Consider the following 20,448-nt stretch of genomic DNA (forward strand, 5'->3'; position numbering starts at 1 on the left):
ACAAAGGTTTTCCAAGGACAGTTGCTCTTGATTTCTCAGAAACTGGGTTGTAACTCAAATGACATCATAGGTTGATCTACCTGTCCAACTGCATCACAAAGGCACAGAGAAACCCCTCAAGTTTTCTCCCAGATGGAGTTTCTGGGGCATAACCCATCCAACTGAAAGTGTTTCCAATTAGTTAGAATGTACCTGAGCAGTGGGTCTCTGGGGATGCTTGGGGTGTTCCCCACGGCGGTAAAGCTGGTGTCTGACTGACAGCGGATGGAGAAAGGGTGCAGAGCCCGACTGTGGGCATTGATATAGTTATAAGATTTAATCAAGTCCCGCTGAACCGGGGCACTTAGTCTCTGAGCTAGCACAAGGTGAGGCAGGGAAGCAGGAGGCAAAGGTTTGGAGCTCGCTGGGGGCTGGGGCTCCCAGTGCTGGGGTTGGGAGTTAAGTCCCTGGCAAAAGGATTTCAAGTTTTTGATTTCACGGAAGGTCCAGTTTCCACTCAGGTCCAACCTGAACTTAACCTCGACTTGGTGACAATAGAGGAGGCGACAAATGAAACAGACAAAGAAAGGAAAAGAAGAGATCAGGCATCACCCTCATGGCTTCTTCCAGGGGGTTATGAAGATAAGGGTCACACAGCACTTCCTGTGCCGGAGCACACAACACCAGCAGGACAGTTCACAGAATGAATCACAGGTCTCCTACCCTCATAACTGACTCAGTAGGAGCCTAAAATACTCAACCACCAAGAGAGGGCACCCCACTTGGTGTCGCCGGGGTGATCAGGCCCGGAAACCAGAGTGGGGGCTCCCAGGGGTGGACCTTGTGACTCCAAAGATTTCTTTGTTTCTCGGTTGCAAAGCTCAAAAGGAGACCAAAATGGCTGCTGTAACTTCAAGAGAGATGAAAGTAAAGGATCTATTTCCTTGAAAATGCCCCCTGAACCTAGGGCAGCATCCTACCCATCGTTATGCTTGTGGGGTTCCTATAGCAAGGGGTGATGGGGGCGTCCCCCTGCATTGCATCCCTTGTATGTCTTCCCTATTATGCCTGGCAGTAACAGGTGCCTGGTGAATGGTCCCAGAGAGAAAAGAATAGAGAAAAACAGTGAGGAATTTTTCGCCGGTCTGGGGGACATTCTACCCAATTGCATCCTGGAGCCATTCTCCCAAGAAGGGGTTCCCCATACTCAACCAAAGGTTAGAGTTTGGTACTTTCCTTGAACTGGAATCCCAGTTGGGACTTTCCCTCAGTTTGGAGTGTGGTCAGGAGCCATAGGGAGGGATGCCAATCCAGCCTTAGGAAAAGAAACCTGCCACAGAGTCTTGGAGATTGGTGACTGTGTTAATGACTTAAGTGGTTGACTCACGTCCATGTAAAATTTATATATTAGAGGTAGGGTTAGGAAGGAATGGGTTAATTCATTCTTCATCACCCTCAGGCTTAAGGTGCTGATTCTCTTTGAGCTGAATGCCACAGTTTGCCCCATAGAGTAGCCATGGGCAGCAAACGTGGATTCATACAGCTGTCTGAGAGCGTTCCCAATGGAAGTGAATTTAGATCCATCCTTGAAAAAGAGGAAGGCACAAGGAAGAAAAGGGTATTTACCAGAACTTCAGCTCAGAAGCTGGTGAAGCAAGATCTCCGTACGGGCCACCAGAAGAAACGATATGGGGCTCGGTGAGCCGTGGAGTCGAAAGAAAGATTTCTTGGATTCTCAAGGTCTGGTCATAGGGCTCCTTTATTCAGAGAATAGCATGGGGACGGGACTCATGGGCAGTGAAGAGCTGCAAGCATGGAGACAGGACCCATGGGCAGTCAGAGCTGTGATGCACTGAGGGTAGGGCTAAATTTATAAGCCATGGGTATGTGAGTTATCTTTGTTTACAAGACAAAGGAAAGATCATGAAAAAAGTTGTTAAAATGGTCTCAGTGCAGGTGGGGTCTGGTTATCGGGTGGTCCTATAACTTTAGGTAAGAATCAGGTCGGATGAGGTGAGGACGTCCTGTGCTTCCCGGAGGATGATGTAGATCCGTTCGTAGGGCAGGATGCCTTGGGCTTCTCTCCCTGGGGCCGCCTTGATCCCCATCATATGTATTGAAATGCTCATCACATTTAGATCTAGGAAGTGGGTGCTGTAATTCTCCCCCATTTTAGGACGAGAAAGGAAATCGAGGCAGTGTTGAAGCATTCAGTGATGTGCCTGGATTCACAGAGAGGGAAGAGACAGAGCCTGGCGCTGAATCTGGGCCACCGGCGATGCTAATCTCTGAGCAGGGACTCTTCTGTCGGCTAATTCAGAAAGATGTCCAACATCCATTGCTGTTGTCAAAATCAAGGAATGGTTTTGTAAAGTGTGAGCATTCCTGGGAAGCTGAGTGCAAGGAATTCTGGAACTGTCTGCACAGTCTTTGCGACTTTTCTGTAGATCTAAAATCATTCCAAAATAAAAAGTTTATTAAAAAGAAAAATGCCTCCAAGAGACCCTCGCAGACCCATGTTCATAGCAGCATTATCCACAATGGCCGAAAGGTGGAAACACCCCAGATGTCCACTGATGGAGGAACGTGGTCCATCCATATGATGGAATATTATTCAGCCTTCAAAAGGAAGGTAATTCTGACGCTCACTACACCATGGACAAACCCCGAGGACATGATGCTCAGTGAAATAAACCAGACCCAAAAGGACAAATCCTGTGTGATTCCACTCATAGGAGGTCCCTGGAGGAGTCACATCCATAGAGACAGGAAGTAGGATGGTGGGGCCAGGGGCTGAGGGAGGAGGATGGGGAGTCAGTGTTTCATGGGGACAGAGTTTCAGTTTGGGAAGGTGAGAAAGTTCTGGAGATGGAGGTTGGGGCTTGCACGACAATGTGAATGTACTTAGTGCCACCGAGCTGTGCACTGCAAAAATGCCCTTCTTCACGCCCTACTGTCAGCTCCATCCCGGGCAGCGTCGGTTAATATTTGCCAATGACATTATCTGCCTGGGCATTAGTGGGGGCGTTGTTGCCTGAGGCTGCGCGAGGGCTGGGCATGGGTAGGGCCGACTTGCAAATCACTTGGGTTCACACAGCCCAGCTGGTGCCCAGATCACAGTGGCTTTTATTTCTGGGCATAGATTTGTCACCGACTAGTTGTCCCAGGGAACTCAAGGGTGGGTCTGGAAGCATTTAACTGCTTTTCCAAACTGTGTTTTTTTTTCTCTCTCTCTTTTGTTAGTTAAGGAGATGAGATTACCAACCTCCCCAACCAGATCCGGCCTCACCAGGAGAGCCAGGCCTCTGACCTTTGGCTTATTTTGACACTAAGATCTGCTCTGTGGGAGGAGCTAAGGCCTTATTACCCTCTCCTGCGGGGGTGTGTGGAAGCCTGTTTCCAACCGAGTCTGTGTGAGCGCGTACACACCCCTCCCTTCTGAATTTTCCTTCCCCATCCGAAATAAACGTCCCCTGCCTCCTTTTGTTTGGGGACGCCACGACTCTGGAAATGACTCCTCACGGTCTCCTCTTTGCTGTAAACATACTTTACTTTGTGAAACTACTTCTGGTGGGAAGTCTGATTTAACTCAGGAGGGACCCACTTTGGTTTCTGTAACAGATTCACCACGACGGAGAAACCTCAGTGTCTGGTCAGCTGAGAAACGGAGTGAAGGAAAGAAGAAGGCAGGTGGCCCTTCCCAAATGGGTGCGAGGGGACGCGGGCAGAGGGCAGAGCCGGGGCCGGGGCTCAGGCTGGGATGGGGGCCGTTCTGCCTGGGAGGGTCCCTCTCCTCTTCCTGCCCTCCCCTCATCTCCTCCAGCACAGATTTAAGACCCACTTTGGCCAAGAAACCAACCTGGATCCACAAAGCACAGGCAGAGGTGAGCAGGTGGGCATGGTGGGGGCTGCGGCCCCAAAAGACCGACCTCCTGGAGCAGAAGGAGATCCCCGGAGACCAGAAAAGGCATCCGCTTGGGAGGCCCACGAGCTGGCCCTTATCTGGGTCTGCGGAAGTTCAGACGTAGTGGTGGCTGATGATGGTGATGAGAATTAGTCTATAGTTCGAATTCAAGCTCACCCATGGAAGTGGCAAGACGCCCGCTGTGAGGATATAGGATGCCTTTGTGTAAATTGCCAAAAGCTGCCCTCCCCACAAAGGGCAGGGGCACACAGGGGCTGTGGAGTTCCAGGACAGGGTCACACCCCGGCTGCCGGCTGGGCAGCCTTGGGCGAGTTGTTCAACCTTTCTAAACCTCAGTGTTTGCTGCCTTACAAATGGGGCTGACAGCGGCCTGGCAGGGTGTGGGGCTGTGGCGGGAATCGGATAATGGATATAAAGGGGAAAGACAGTGCCTGGCCCAGGAAAAGCACTTCCTGACTCTGGGCGACTGTTATATGATTGTTCTTGCTGTCGCACGATGTCCCGCACTCAGGTGTGCATCCCCACGGGGACCCTGGAAGGCAAGGATTGTGGTTGCTTCCATTTCCTGATGGGAGATTAAGTCTCAGAGAGATGGAACCTGAGAGTCCCAAGCTTGCCAGTGATGGGGTGGGGACTTCGTCTAGCCTTCCTTCTCCCTCACTCTGACCAAAGCCCAGACTTGGAGGGGACACGAGGCGTCAAGTCCAGGGATGCAGTAAGAGGGGCGGCGTCCATCCGAGCAGAGTCCCAGGCCAGGGCTGGCCCCTAACTCCAGTCAGAGCTCTGTGCTCTTCCCCTGGGTTCCAGGAAGCTGGTCCCTGTGTCCTTGTGCCCAGCATGGCAATAACCCCATTAGGCTGCAGCCGCTTTCCGATCCCGCCAGGCACCCTCCTTCCTGTCTGGGGCCCCAGACAGACTGTCTCCAGCGCCAGAGCCGTCCTCATGGCCACTTGGGCCTCTGTGTGTGGGTTTTCCATTGACTTATCTTCCCAGGATGGTGTTCGACCTCCAGGGGCCTGGGGGCCACTTGCTGGAGCCCCGACTTTGCCCATGGGGGATGGACTTTTCTGGAAGGCAACTGATGACACGCATCAAAAAGCTTAACAAATGACTTTTGACTCAGAAATTCTACTTTTAAGATTCAATTCTAAGAAAATAATTAAAGACAATCAAAATTTTAGCAATAATTATATATGTACAATTATATATGATATATGATATATTATATCTTATATACAATATATACAATTATATACAATATATAAAATATGTATATTATATACAGATAATATATATGTATGTGTAATATAGCTACATATAGTTGTATATAATACATGTATGTTATAGTTATATAGCTATATATATTTATATATATATATAAAATAAATGTATGCAATATAGTTATATATTATATACATATATATTACAATAATAGTCAGAAATTAGAAGCAACTTAAATGTCTAATAATAGAATATTGGTTAAGCATATATAATGGAATCCTATATGGTCATTGTAAAAAAGACAATAGGTGTACATTTATTGAGATGGGAAAATCTCTGTTGCCATGAAACAGAAACAGATGACTGGAAAAAGAACCTATTAAAGACAAGTTAACGAGAGATGGGAACTACAGGAGGAAAAATTTTCAGGGACACAGAGGATAAATCCAGGTATTCCACTAGAGAAGTTTCCAGAAGCAACTAGAATGGTCAATAGAGAAGTTTCCAGAAGGAACTAGAATGGGCAATAGAGAAGGTTCTAGAAGCAACTAGAATGGGCAATAGAGAAGTTTCCAGAAGGAACTAGAATGGGCAATAGAGAAGCTTCCAGAAGGAACTAGAATGGGCAATAGAGAAGGTTCCAGAAGGAACTAGAATGGGCAATAGAGAAGTTTCCAGAAGGAACTAGAATGGGCAAGCTCCAAGTGGCATGAATTGTCTGACTTGCTCAGTGCTATATTGCCAGTACCTAGAAGTGTGCTTGTCACTTAGTAGGTTTTCAATAAATAGCTGTTATCAATAAAGACCATTGAGGAGAAGCAGCAGTATTTGCAGAAATAATGGGTAGGAATTTCCTAATGGGTAGGAAGTTAATTCTCTGGCAAAATTAACTCTCAACTGGGAGGGACTGGGCGTGAGGAGGAGGAGAGGCGCCGTGTGGAGAACAGGGATCATGGGAAAGCTTCTGTATTGGACAAGGAGATTGCCAGCTGCTCCCCTCCCGGGTCCCAAGAAAGCCGAGGGTCCTCCGCCCCAACCCCCGCACAAGGAGACTGGGAATCTTCTCCGGAGAAACCACGTGGTTCCAGAGAAAAGACCTATAGGGTCTTTCGGGGGGGACCCCTGGGAAAGTTCACCTTCCATGAAACCGGCCCCCTGACACGAAGCTCCCCAATCATTTCAGCGCCTGCGGCTCACGTTGGAACGTAAGATCTAGAGAAACCTCACAAAGAAAAGGGAGAGACCAAAAGAAACACGGGAAAAACAAACAAACTCAGGGAAACAACCATGCAAAGAGAAAACCAAAAAGCAACACAACCCCGCAATTATCACCTTCACAGAAATGGCAGAAGATATATGATTAGACCCACAACCCAAGAGCAGAATCCTGCTTGAAAAATAAAAAAGAGGAACAATCGAGTTCATCGCATCCTTGTTTTGTTTGGTGGGGATTCGGTGCCTGAGTGCAGGGCTGGGGGAATGGATGGCAGAGTTGGGGATGCTCACCCAGGAGTCCCGTGGCAGCTGGAGGGGGCAGACATGGCTTCCATGAGGCACTGTGGATGGATCTTCCCCAAAAAATGCCTCGTAATAGCTGAAAAGTGGAAACAACCCAAATGCCTATCAACAGAAGAATGGATAGCACGATGTGGCCCATGCTTCTGGGCCATGGAATATTTTCCAGCCACAAAGGTAATAAGTGCCAAGATACGCTGCAACGTGGATGAGGCTTGAGGACATTCCAGTGGGTGAAAGAGGCCAGACACAAAAGTCACACACTGTATGACTCCATTTATGCAAAATGTCCCCAACAGGCAAATCCACGGAGACAGAAAGCAGATTATCCGCTGCCCGGGGTGACGGGAAGAGGGAGAATGAGGGGTGACTGCTAAGGAATATGAGGTTTCTTTTGGGGTGATGAAAATGCTCTGGAATTAGGTTGGGGTGATGGTTGCACAACTTTATGAATATAGTAAAAAAAACCCACTGAATTGTAACTTTACAAAGGGTGAATTTTATGGCATGTGAATTATATCTCAAGAAAAAATATATATAAAGATATGCAGTTGGTGATTCAAACAAAAAATAAAATGCCAATAGAAAAAGGAAGAAACAGGAGAGGTAACACAAAAATCCGGGTAAGGGAGGGGCTGGCCTGGTGGTGCAGCAGTTAAGTTCACACGTTCCACTTTGGTGGCTGGGGGTTCGCCAGTTCGTGATCCCGGGTGTGGACCTACTAATCCCTTGGCAAGAGCCATGCTGTGGTAGGGGTCCCACGTATAAAGTAGAGGAAGATGGGCACGGATGTTAGCTCAGGGCCAGTCTTCCTCAGCAAAAAGAGGAGGATTGGCAGCAGATGTTAGCTCAGGGCTAATCTTCCTCAAAAAAAAAAAAAAATCAGAGTAAGTGAAAGACACATGCACCCAAGACAGTATACATCTTGCAGAACCAGAAGCAAAGAAAAAGATAGACGCCAAACTCTCTAGGATGATTGGGATTGTTGAACAGAAGGGGTGAACGGAATAACTTCTCTCATAACCCCACTCCCTTCCCCCTTCTCCTTCCTTTCCCCCAACAGGCCAGCAGTGACAAAGGGCAACGGCTTGATGACAGAGGGAGCCAAGAGGAAACTTGTAAACTATTCAGAAAACAGTGAAAAGAGAACATTTCATATCGAAATCCCCGAAACTGATCAAATGGAACCTGGAGAAATGTTCAGAGCCTTAATCACCCCATTATTAAAGAAAGCAGAAACGAAGGAATTAGGTACTTGTCTTAACAAATTAGAGCACGAAAATAGATGGAGGAAGATGCCATGGATAGAGATGAAAAACGGAAGTGAATCCAAGAGGGGAAAAAATGATAATAAACGTAATGAGTGAGATAAGAAAGTGGATTCTTGGAAAAGACCAATGAAACAGGTAACCCCTCACAAGCGTGATTAATTTTCAAAGTCCGAGCAGAAAAATAAAGAAGATTAGGGACAGCAAAGGAGATAAGGTGTCAGCATAAATGTGAACAGTTAAATAAGAGAATTCTACCCGCAGCCGCAGGTCACCTTCTGGGAAACCTGTGGAATTGAATGATTTCAGAGAAATAGGCACATTCTGATCACTGACACAAGTGGAACACCTGATTAGGTCAATGAACAGAGAGAAACTAGGAAGGTGACTACAGAACCACATTGAAAAAGTTTCTCTAAACTAAAAGGGGAAAAAAATCTGAATTATTTAAACTATTCCATAGAAAATACAAATCCCCCCCAGGCACCTACGACTTCATTTTATCTGTTCAATTTCATGACTTTAATTCCAAAACTTAATATGACAGGACAGAAATGATACATCTCACTAAAGAACATAGAAAAATTCTAAATGTTCTCAAATATTGTCCTTCGATAGTAACGTACCAACAAAGAGCTACCGTATGATATAGGCAGCTTTATTTTGGGGATTTCAGAAAAGTCCAATAAGAAGCATTTTATCCAGGGGCCGCCCCGTGGCCGAGCGGTTAAGTTCATGCGCTCTGCTTCAGTGGCCCGGGGTTTCGCAGGTTCCGATCCTGGGTGAGGACCTGGCACAGGTCATCAGGCCATGCTGAGGCGCCGTCCCACATGCCACAACCAGAGACACTCACAACTAGAATATGCAACTATGTGCTGGGGGCTTTGGGAGAGAAGAATAAAAAAAAGAAACAAAAGATTGGTCACAGTTGTTAGCGCAGGTGCCAATCTTTAAAAAAAAAGAAGAAGCGTTCTATCCAATTAAATGAGAAAAACCACATGATCCTATTAATAGGTACTAAAAAGCAATTGATAAAATTCAGCAGCCATTTCTAATCAAAGCAGAGTAAAATTCAAAAAGAGGAAGAAATGGGTTAAATATAATAAAAGCAATTTACCTGAAATCAACAGCAAATATTGTCCCAGATGCAAATGAGGAAAATGACTCATAGGCCAACTTTTACTGTCATCGTCTAACTTTGTCTTGGGGATTCCAACAAATGCAGCAAGACAAGAAAACAATCAGACATTGAAAAGGAGAGATAAAAACTGTTTGTGCTGATTGTGGAAATCTCAGGTGCTTTTAGTAAGATTTAGGAAGATGAGTAGATATAATAGAAATACTGTATTTCTATTTTGTATACACAAATTTCTATATTGTATATATAAAAAAGTTAATTTCTCTACTCTACCAGTATAGACTTAGAAATGGAAGTGAGAAAACAATATATTCACAACTGACAAACGAGGAATTGTGAATAATTTTAAAGAAAACAGTACAGATACTATTCAAACAATTATAAAATCTTATTGAAGGAGATAAAGTAAGAACTGGAAAAGTAGATGTGTCATTTCTTTGATGGGTCAACATCGATAAGATACAGATCATCCAGAAATTAATTGATCAATTTAATGCAATTGCATTCAGCACCCCAATGTCGAGAAGGCATAATGATCTGTCTTGAACTGGATAAAAATTATATGGAAGGATAGCCAAGATCAATGTAAAATAAAATACGGGCATAATTCAGCTGGCAAGGTATTAAAATGGAACTAGCTAAACAGATGAATAGGAAAAGAACAGAGTGGGACCAGCCCTGTGGCACAGCGGTTAAGTGCACATGTTCTGCTTCTTGGCAGCTTGGGGTTCGCCGGTTCGGATCCCGGGTGCAGACATGGCACCGCTTGGCAAGACATGCTGTGGCAGCGTCCCACATATAAAGTAGAGGAAGATGGGCACGGATGTTAGCTCAGGGCCAATCTTCCTCAAAAAAAGAAAAGAAAAGAAAAAGAACAGAAATCCAGGAACACACCCCAGCATATATGAAAACCTATATATGTGGAAAAGGTGGTATTTTAATTCCTAGGGAACAGGGTGATTTGTTTTTGAAATGATGCTGGCCCAATCTTGAATATCCTTCTGAAGGAAACAGGTCAACCTCAGCTAAACAATAAACAAACATATCTTCCAGATAGATTCCATACTCAAATATAAAAGAAGAAAAATCTGGCTGGGAGATCTAAGTGACCTTGTATACAATCTGAGGACAAAAGAGACTTTCCTAAGCAAGACTGGAAACTCCGGATGACAAAAGATGCCACAAAATTTTGAAGTCAATAATTCAGGTGACAAGGAGTATGTATAAATTGAGAAAAAGACAACCCCAAGGAAAAAAGGGACAAAGAATACGAATAAACAGTACACAGGAAAGTAGATGCAAGTCACCAAAACCATTTGAAAAGATGCTCGGATGGGCTGGGTGGAGGAAATTCAAATTGAGGCAATGGTGAGATGCCACTTTCTCAAACTGGCAAAAAACGTAAAAAGCGATAACACTCATTGCTGTTGAGGCTGTGGGAAAAGGGCGCTCCTGCATGGCTGGTGGGAACGTGCTCTCCCAAAGGGTTTGAACATTTCGACCCGGCGACATCTATTTTGGATCCGAGTCCTTTTCAGATATGTATTTTGCAAATTTTTTTCTTGAGGAAGATTAGCCCTGAGTTAACATCTGCTGCCAATCCTCCTCTTTTTGCTGAGGAAGATTGGCCCTGAGCTAACATCCATGCCCATCTTCTTCTACTTTACATGTGGGACCCCTGCCACAGCATGGCGTGCCAAGTGGCCATGTCCACACCCGGGATCCAAACCAGCGAACCCCGAGCTGGCGAGAAGTGGAACATGTGCACTTAACTGCTGCGCCACCAGGCCAGCCCCCAATTTTAATCATTTTTAAGTGTAGAACTCAGTGGCATTCAGTACATTCACAATGTTGTGCAACCATCGCCACTATCTAGTTCCGGAACTTTCCATCACCCAGAGAGAAACTCCACCCATTGAAGAATGCCTCCCACTTCTCTTTCCCCAGCACCTGGTACCTTCTATTCCACTTTCTGTTTCTATAAATTTGCTGATTCTAGGCACCCCATTACAATCCATTTTGAGATCGTTTTTCTGAAAGGTCTAGATTCCGTTTTTTGCCTATGGACATCCAATCCTTCCAGCACCGTCTGTGGAAAAGACGGCCGTTTCCCCCCCCGGTTGCCTCTGCTCCTTTGTCAAGGATCCATCGATGATATTCGTGAGGACCTATTTCCAGGCTCTCTATGCGGTTTTATCGATCTGTGTCTCTTCCTTTGCCAAGACCACGCTGTCTTGATCGCGGTAGCTTTATGGGAAGTCTTGACATTGGGTACTGTCAGTCCTTCAGCTTGGTTCTTCTTCAGTATTGTGTTGCTCTTCCAGGTTTCTGCCTTTCCACATAAAATTCAGAATCAATTCACTGATACCTACGACCTAACAAAATCGACTGACATTAAAAATGCACAAGCCCTTCCCCCAGCAATCTGACTCCTGGGAATCTTTCCCTTGGAAATGACGTCATCAGTACCGCATGGTGTTAGGTATAAAAACATTGACTGCAGTGGTTTTTGTTTCTGTTTTTGACAGCAAAGGGACCAAGTTCTGTAAACCGAGTGGAAATCTCTCAGTGGGAATGTGGTTGAATAAATTACAGTACATCCGCATCATGGAAGATTATCAAGCAATTAAAGGAGGCCTGAGCAGTTGCTGTAAGATACCTTGGGTTAGAAAAGTATATCCAGTAGAATTCTACATTTTTTTTTTGTTTTTTGTTTGTATGGGTTTTCTTTGAGGAAGATTAGCCCTGAGCTAACATCTGCTGCCAATCCTCTTCTTTTTTGCTGAGGAAGACTGGCCCTGAGCTAACATCTGTACCCATCTTCCTCTACTTTGTATGTGGGACGCCTACCACAGCATGGCGTGCCAAGCGGTGCCACGTCCACACCCGGGATGTGAACCCGCGAACCCTGGACCGCCGAGAAGCGGAATGTGGACACTCAACCACTGCACCACTAGGCCAGGCCCAGAATTCTATATTTATAAAACAAAGACCCCAGGTCTCTATTTTTGGTCTAGTTATTTATGTAAATAGACTTTTATTCAATAAGCAAGGAGAACAACCTGGAAAGAAACACTATAGATGGTTAACTTGAAGGATGGTCAATCTAAGAGAAAATAAGAAAAAAAGAGAGGTTAGTTTGCCCCCTTCCAACGGTTGAAAATAGTACCTTCTCTCTAAGCCGGCGATGCCCAATAGAAATATAAACGCAAGTCGCAGACAATCTTAACTACATTACAAAAAAGGAAAAGAGGACATTTTAATACTATAATTTATTTAGCCCAATGTACCCAAAAGATCATGGTTAGATCACATCGTTGATATTTTAAAAAGCATTCGTGAGGCCCGATACATTCCTTGTCCCTTACGAAGCCTTCAGAATCCAACGTGTATGCTACACTTACACCTTACTGGGGCTGGCAATGTTTCAAGGGCTCAGTGGCCAGTGGCCAGTGGTCCCCATCTGGACAGTGCAGCGCTGAAGACAATCTATAGCAAGACTTGAGTGCCCCCTAGCGACAGAGCTGATTAACTCCACCCTCCTGGGCCACTTAGTCCTCAAACATAAATCAGATGGTGTGGCTTGCTGCCTGGAACACTCCATGGCTCCCTACTGCCTCCAGGTCACATCCACGCTCCCAGGTTTGGCTTTCAAGTCTCTTCGATCTGAGTCCTGCCCACCTCTCCACAGGCAGCTTCCACTCCTTCCGCACCGGCCTCGCCCACCATGCATTCACTCACCCATCCATTGATTGATTCAGCGGATGTTCACTGAGTACGTAGGGGCTATCCTGGCACTTGTGGTCTTCTGAAAGTCAGGGATGATTGAGTTTCTGGGTCCAAGATCTGCACTCAGTCAACTGTCTCCTTGGGCTTCGGTCTTCACGTCTGACCCTGGGCTTCATGCCTTCCTTATAGGATTTCTGGAGGAACTCAACATAACAGATGCAAAGCATCTGGCACACAGTAGGTGCTTAATAGATGCTGATTGAACTAATGGCATCCTTGAGGTTGGTAGGGCAGGGCAGGAAGCTGCCAGGAGGGACTCAGACAGCAGGTGGGGGACAGATGGGGCCACAAGGACACAGGCTGGACAGGTACCAGAGCCCCAGAGAGACGGGTGCAGACGGCAGGGCTGAGGCTGGGTGCCCAGGTCCTCCCTCCCCCTGCAGGACTAACCCACGCCTGACCCCGTGGTCTCAATCTTTGCAGAACCCACTTGCAATCACCCCCTGCACAAAGCCTTCCTTGGCTCCCAGCTGATCTTAACATATCAAGAAACTCCCCAAAGACTGCCCCAGCTTCACCTCTCACTCTTCTCTCCCTTATTCCCTGTGCTCCAGCCGCTCAACTCACACAGGGCCTTTGCACATGCTGTTCCCTCTCATCAGGATGCTGTTCCCTTCCTTTCTCTACTTAGCTCCTCCTTATCTGGCTAATCTCAGAGCAAGTGTCATCGCCTTGGAGAACCACCCACCGACCCCCCAGCCTAAGTCAGGCCCTGGGGCACCAGGCACCTCCCTCCCGTGGCACTTGGCACCCCTAGAATGTGAGTTCCAGGGGTCTTTGCCTTGTCTGCTGCTGCATCCCCCTGGCACCTAGAACAGTGCCTGGTATACAGCAGGCACTCAGTAAATGTTGGTTGCATGAACGTTCCCACCGTGTCTGTTTCTGCTTGCCTTCCTGTCCCCAGGGTCTGGTACACTGTAGGTGATCCATAAATGGTTGTTGCAGAAATGGAAGATGACCTCAGGCCCGGGTCCCCGGGCACCTGTGTCTTGGGCCGCCACGTGGCCACCGTACATTTCCATCTGCTGGATCCCACCTGATTTTCCCGGGAAAATGACCAAAAGAGGTTTTCTTTCCCATTTAGGAGATGGGGGCATCGAGTCCGGAGGTGGAGAGGCACAGCTCGGACACGCGGCTTGGACTCCACACCTTGCCCATTCCTCTGAGCCGATGGTGACGGTTCTTCTCGGTCCCTGTGGTAGGCTACGCAATGCACCCCCTAAAGATGTCCACATCCCCATTCTGGGACCTGTGACTCTGTCACCCAGTGTGGAAACATATTTGTAGGTGGGATTAAGTTAAAAATTTGGAGGGCCGGCCCGGTGGCGCAGCGGTTAAGTTCGCACGTTCCGCTTCTCGGCAGCCCGGGGTTCGCCAGTTTGGATCCCGGGTGCGGACATGGCACCACTTGGCTGGCCATGCTGTGGTAGGTGTCCCACATATAAAGTAGAGGAAGATAGGCATGGATGTGAGCTCAGGGCCAGTCTTCTTCAGCAAAAAAAAAAAAAAAAAAAAAAAGAGGAGGATTGGCAGTAGTTAGCTCAGGGCTAATCTTCCTGGATTCCCCGGGGGACCCAACGTCATCGCAAGGGTCCTTATCAGAGGGAGGCAGGAGGGCCTGAGACAGATCAGATGATGCTACGCTGCATTTATTTTTTTAATTTTTATTTTTTTCAAAGATTTTATTTTTCCTTTTTCTCCCCAAAGTCCCCTGGCACATAGTTGTGTATTTTCAGTTGTGGCTCCTTCTAGTTGTGGCATGTGGGACGCCGCCTCAGCATGGCCTGATGAGCAGTGCCATGTCCGTGCCCAGGATCCCAACCGGTGAAACCCTGGGCCGGTGGAGCGGAGCGAGCGAACTTAACCACTCCGCCACGGGGCCGGCCCCTACGTTGCTGGTTTTAAAGATGGAGGAAGGGGCTAGGATCCAAGGCATGCAGGCGGCTTCCAGAAGCTGTAAAAGGTGAGACAAGGGATTGCTCCTGGAGCCTCCAGAAGGCTCGCAGCCCTGACGACACCTTGGTGCTAGCCCCGTGAAAGCCATTTCAGACTTCCATCTTCCAGAACTAGATGATAATAATAAACTTGTGTTCTTTAAGACACTAAGTTTGTGGTAATTCGTTACAGCGGTCACAAGAAACCCACACACCCTCCAGCCTGAGGGGCAGATTCCAGGAGGTCCGTGGGCAGACGGCGTCCCACAGATCCCGCGTGACCTCTGACAGATCCCGCATGACCGTTGCCTCGGCGTTCAGGGCCCCGAGTTCCAGGCGCGACCAGCCCTGTCACTCCAACTGTGTCCCGGATGCCAGTGGCCAAGCCTGCCCTCCCCGGCCGCAGAGGGAGAATTATAAATTTGGAAGCAAGACAGAACTGTCAGGCGCACAGGGACGCATGACTCGTGAAGGGACACGGCAGCCAGCAACGATTGGTCCAATTGCTGCGTAAACATCCAGACGTTTCTCTCCATCCAGAGAGAACCAAAACCAAGAGAAACGCTGAGCGCTCAGCGAACCTGGCACGATGTCCCGTTTCTGGGGTCGCCCTGGGGAGCAACGGTGAGGCCCGAGACGCCCCCAGCCCCACCCTCTGGATCCAGGGGCTGCACATGGCGGGGATGCTGCCCACGGACCAGGCTTAGATGAGCCCAGAGGTGAGACTGCGGCCTCCATAATTGTTTAAAAATGGTGGTAAAATACACATAACACAAAATTGACCATCTTAACCATTTTTTAAGTTGTTAAAAATTTTCTTCCAACTTCACTGAGGAATAATTGACAAATATAATTGCACCTATTTAAAGTGTACAATGTGGGGATTTGGTACATATACACACTGTGGAAGGATAACCTTTCTTTTTTTTTTTTTTTTTTGCTGAGGAAGACTGGCCCTGAGCTAGCATCCATGTCCATCTTCCTCTACTTTATACGTGGGATGCCTGCCACAGCACGGCTTGCCAAGCAGTGCCATGTCCACACCCGGGATCGGAACCAGCGAACCCCGGGGCCGATGAAGCGGAATGTGTGCACTTAACTGCTGCGCCATCGGGCTGGTCCCAGGATAACCATTTTTAAGGGCATAGTTCTGTGGCATGGCATTAAGTACATTCACATTGTCGTGCAAGCCCCAACCTCCATCTCCAGAACTTTCTCACCTTCCCAAACTGAAATTCTGTCCCCATGAAACACTGACTCCCCATCCTGCTCCCCCAGCCCCTGGGCCCACCATCCTACTTCCTGTCCCTATGGATGCGACTCCTCCAGGGACCTCACAGAAGTGGAGTCACACAGGATCTGTGCTTCTGTGTCTGGCTTATTTCACCGAGCATCATGTCCTCAAGGTTCATCCATGTCATAGCAAGTGTCAGAATTTCCTTCCTCTTTAAGGCTGCATAATATTCCACTGTGTGGCTGGACCACACTGTGTTGATCCATCATCCATTGATGGACACTTGGGTTGTTTCCGCCTTTCGGCCCTTGTGAATGATGCTGCTATGAACACAAGTGTGCAGATATCTGTTCGAATCCCTGCTTTCAGTTCTCTGGCGTATGTGCCCAGCAGTGCCAAGACCGGATCCTATGGTGACGCTATCTTTAAATTTTCGAGGACCTATCATATTGTTTTCCAGAACCACTGCACCATTTTACATTCCTGCCAGCAATGCATGAGGGGGCCAATTTCTCCTCACCCTCACCCACACTATTTTCCGTTTTTGTTTTTTTTTTATAAATAGCCATCTCAGTGGACGTGAGGCGGCACCTCATTGGTGTCACAGCTTTTGCCCCCTCAAAAGGGCAGAGTGGGTCTCTGTTGTATTCTGGCTTCTGGTGGCTGCAGATGAGAACACTCTCCTGGAATTTCCTCTCGATCTTCCAATTCGTGACCCTCCAGAGGGGGCGGGTGTGTGTCTCTTCTGGGGCGCGGGGTGGAACCGGGGAGTCTGGGAATCAAGAGCCCTCTCCTTTGGAGACACGAGTCCGTCTTTAGCTCAGCAAATATTTGCCCATCGTTGCTCCAGGGCTCTGGCTCCTCTGTTCTGGAAGCGTCGGGAAGTCCTCCACATTCGGAGGACACCTCCAGGAGTCTTCGTGGGCCAGCATCTCTCCCACCTCTCCTCCTGGCCGGCATTTTTCTCATCAGCAGTGGCCTTCCTTCCCCTGTGACCTCTCGGCCACACAATGGCAAAGCCACATCTGCAGTCCCCAGAGGGTTCTTCACCCCCTCCCTGAGCTCCTTGCCGTGTCCCCATGGATGTGCTCTTCCCCTCTTCCTGTCACTCTGGCTTCATAAGAGTCACCTGGGACAACTGTCTCTTGTGCATCGTGGCCGTCCACTCTCTGGGCCTGTCAGGAGTTGTCACCTCCCAGCCTTCTCCACTCTGTCCATTGTCCCATCGGCAGCCAGGCAGGTTGGGTGGGAGGTGACGAGAAGGACTGTACGTTGAGAATTACTGAAGCTGCCACACTGCAGATCTTCTCTCTTCTTTGGCATATGTTTGCCACTTTTCATAACAAAAGATTTCTAAAAGCCTGCGCGGTGTCTAGTGTGACATGGCACCTGTACTCGGCTGTTTCCTGAAGCGCTGTCCGAAAGCCTACCAGGAGGTGACCAGGCAAAAACACTGCCGGTTTCCCCAGTTCCGCTCGCCAACAGAGTCCTGCACAGACATCAAAAAGAACGAGCAAGTCCTCTCCGAACGGACCCAGAAATCGCGCCAAGACGTCTTAAAAAGCGAAAGAGGGCAAGAACATTCATAGCAGCACCATTCACAAACTGTGCTCCATCCACACAGTGGAAGATTATTCAGCCACGAAAAGGAACGACGTAGCCAGACGTGCTACGATGTACGTGAACCTTGAAATCATGCGAAGGGAAAGAAGCCAGATTCAAAGGCCACATAGCATAGAATTGCATTTATACGAAATACCCGGAACAGGCAAATCCATAGAGAGAAGAAGGTGGATTCTTGGTTGCCAAGGGTGGGGGTGGGGTGGGGTCATGGGGACAGGTTTCATTTCGGGGTGACAAAAATATCTTGGAACTGGATAGAGGTGATGCGTACCTGAACACAGAATGAGCTTAACGCCACTGAATTGTGCCTTTTAAAGTGGTTAATTTCGCAACGTGAGTTTTACGTTAATTAAACAAAATGGTCAAAAAAAAAGTGATCATTGAGAGGCACTTACAAGCAAAATAAATTTTTATAAAGAGGAAAAAAAGCAAGGGCAGAATGATGCACACAGGGGCCGATGTTTGTGTCTACTGTTAAAGAAAAAAGAATACGTGTGTATGTATCAGAGGGGCACAGGGCTCTGATCCCTCCCCCTGCCCGGAATCTGAGGTTTGGGGGGCGGAGGCGGAGCCCAGGGGCACAGAGAAGGTTTCAGGCTTTGTGACCTGGGTTCAGATCTGCCTGTGCTCTTTACTGGCTGTGGGGCCAGGGTGAGTGACTCGGGGTCTCTGTGCCTCAGTTTCCCCATCTATATAAGAGACACAGCAGAGCTTGCCTTGGCGGTCTGTTGTGAGGGTCCAGCCTGGCACATAGTGAGTACTCCATGAATTGGGGGGGCTGTCACCCCTAGAAAACCAGACAGGGAAACCCTGGGGGTCCAGCTGCTTTCTCTGCCCCCCCCCCCACCCCTGACCTTCTCAGGGACTTCCCGGGACCTCTGGGACCCGCCACCCTCCCAGCCTCATTCCCAGGCATCCGGCCAAACTCCCAGTGCATGTGCTCAGTCCTCTCCTCGCCCAGCTGCTTCCTGTGCTCACACAAAGAGAGCTCTGTCCCCAGGCCACCCGGCCAAGGCAGGCCCAGCGCACCCCCCACGGCACAGACTGCAGGCCCCCCCGCTCTGTGTCCCCGCCGTGTCTCTTTGCCCCCAGTCCTGGCCCCATGCTCCCGGCATGCCCCGCCCGCCCTGTCTCCATCCTTTCCCCAGGCCCGTCTCCTGGTCCTGGACACACACAGTAGCGTCCTGTCTGCAAGACGGGGTTCCGGGACTGCACAGAAAGTCAGGGGGGGACATGTGGAGTGACTCAGACATTCCACGAGGACAGAACGGCAGGACACAGTGCTGGGGGGGGGGGTGGTGCAGGGCAACGGGAATGGTGTGGCCACGTGACAGGGACAGGTGACAATTAATAGGAACTGGTGGTGATGGAGAGACAGCGTGACAGCAACAGGTGACAATGAGGACACAATTTGACAGCAACAGGTGATAACGAGGAGGGAGTCTGACAGCAACAGGTGACATTATAATAAAAAGGAAAGCCCTAGGAATTGATGTCATGTTGGTAGGGAGTCTGTGATGTGGGAATAAAGGACAATGAAGAGACAGTGAGGGAAAATGACAGGGGACAGTGAGGACACAGTGCTGTAGTGATTAAGGACAACATTAAGGCAGTCTGTGACTGTGACGGCTGACAGGAGGGGGATGCTGTGATGGGAACAGTGACAGATGACAAGTTGGGAACAACACAGCAAACAGAACCTCTGCCATTTCTCAGCCACCAGGTGACTCAGATGACCCCTCTCTGGGGCTGGGAAATGCTCCCTTTCGGAGGCAGATCCCACAACAGAACCTCGAGACACCGGACCCCCGTTTGCCCAGCCCCCCTTGCAGCAAGGCAGGGACACCCCCCCCCCCCAGCCAGGCGCCTCTGACCCCAGCCTTGGCGGACGCTGGCCTCAGAGAAGTGCGGCCCCTTGGATGCCGCTTTGCCGACGGTGGCACTGGTTTCCAGCGTCCAGATCATCAAGCATCACCTGAGCGCCGGGCGTGGAGAGGGAACAGAAGGTGTCTTTGTGGGACCAGATCTGCAGGCCATTTGGGGACAACTCTGCTGGCTGCAGAATCCCCAAGCTTGAGGCTCCTGCTGCCCGGGGAATCTGTGTGTGACCAAGCACCCTTTCTGCCAAGACCGATTCCTGTCACTTGCGGTTTAAGAATCCTGATGCTCTGGGTGAGGGCACCTCTGTTCATAATGAACAACCTTACAGCAACAAGGGGAAGGTGTCAAGGTGACAGGAGACCATACAAACGTCACAGGCAGCGGAGTCACCAAGAAACAGCAAGATGTCCTGTTGACTGGTGACGATGAGAGAATGAAAGCAATGGGGGACAGTGACAGCGGCCCTGTAATGGGAACTTGGTGATGGTGCAATATTGACAGGCAGACTGTGTGACGGGCTCCGCCCTTATGACAGTCTTGGGGTGGCCCCCGGAGGCTGGGGGGAGGTGACACTAAAATGTCCCTTCAGGACAGGGCAATGGCATGGAGTGACTGAGGTAACCTTCTCCGTGTGGCCACGTCGGTCATGGGCAGCAGCGTAGCAGACCTGGGCAAGATGGCGTGACAGTAGCGGGGGGCGCAGTGACAAGTAGCGCCCACTCCCTGCCGTCATTGTCATCGGGAACTTTCGTGGGCAGGGGCGCCTCCTCCGCCTTGCCACACCCCGTGGGTTCCTTCTCTGCTCGCTTCCAGAGAACAGGCAGGGAGAATTCCAGAAGTGAGCCACCTCCGATCACCAGCCTTCCTCTGGGCTTAGCCATAGAGGCATCGGTCATGCCGTGTCCCCCGCAGGGGCCTGCCCCTCCCCTCCCTCTGCACAT

This window comes from Equus quagga, chromosome 14 (assembly GCF_021613505.1).
Source record: "Equus quagga isolate Etosha38 chromosome 14, UCLA_HA_Equagga_1.0, whole genome shotgun sequence".
In the NCBI taxonomy this organism is placed as follows: domain Eukaryota; kingdom Metazoa; phylum Chordata; class Mammalia; order Perissodactyla; family Equidae; genus Equus; species Equus quagga.